Source organism: Leuciscus leuciscus, assembly GCF_965113295.1.
Source record: "Leuciscus leuciscus genome assembly, chromosome: 10".
Lineage (NCBI taxonomy): Eukaryota > Metazoa > Chordata > Actinopteri > Cypriniformes > Leuciscidae > Leuciscus > Leuciscus leuciscus.
The window spans coordinates 31,230,952-31,231,854 of NC_138734.1; positions in this window are offsets into that span (position 1 = coordinate 31,230,952).

Sequence of the window (903 nt, forward strand, 5' to 3'; positions counted from 1 at the left end):
ATTAATACTTGGAGTGGGGGCGGGCGTACAATATGACCCAACGCCTAAGTCACATGCGATGCTCCGCCCATTTCTCCTCATGATTATTCATCAGCAGGGGAGACCCCGAAAACTGTCTGGGCGTGGCGCAGTATCGGTGGGCGGAGACTATGGGTACAGCGTACACAAAGCAAACGTGAATGTAGATTAAAAGTAGCCTATAGTTCACCCCAAAAATGAAAATTCTGCCACTCGCTCATATTTTGTCCTATTACTTTCAAAAAGGACCTGGCTGGACTCTTCCATGCGCTGACGATAAATGGAGCTTTCTAAAAGGAGGCAATCTCTCTCTACAAAAGCATCATAAAGATGTGCTTTATATTCAAAGTGTTCTGAAGTCATACGATGCCATTGGGCGAGAAACAGACTCTAATTTAACTCAATTATAATATCCAGTGTAGGCTACTGTTTTTATGGAACGGGATCTCAAACGAGTTCATCCAGTTAAAAAAAAAAAAAAAAAAAAAACATGAAAAAGATGACAGAAATTGCATTTTTATATGTGTTTTTAATTTAATTATTTATTTCCCCACTACATTAAATTATAACACATTCTTTGTTTAAATGAATCTAAATATAAATAAGGATTTTAAATAGCATGCAGTCATAATTTTACTTTGTTCACTGGTTTCTGCATGTGGACTATTTAAAATAATCGGCTTAACTGAGCCTGGACCCCAAAAGCCCCACAACCCCCATTAATCGACGGGATTTGTGCTTTTTTTTCTCCCCTTTTTTCCAGTAGAGTGCAGCCCCGCCCTCGATGCCCCCTTGCTGATACACGTGCTCGTGTGGAACGTGTGCTGCTGCTCTTCTGCTGTGTGTGTGTGTCTGTGTACAACACCGGACTTCCGGTTTCTGGGG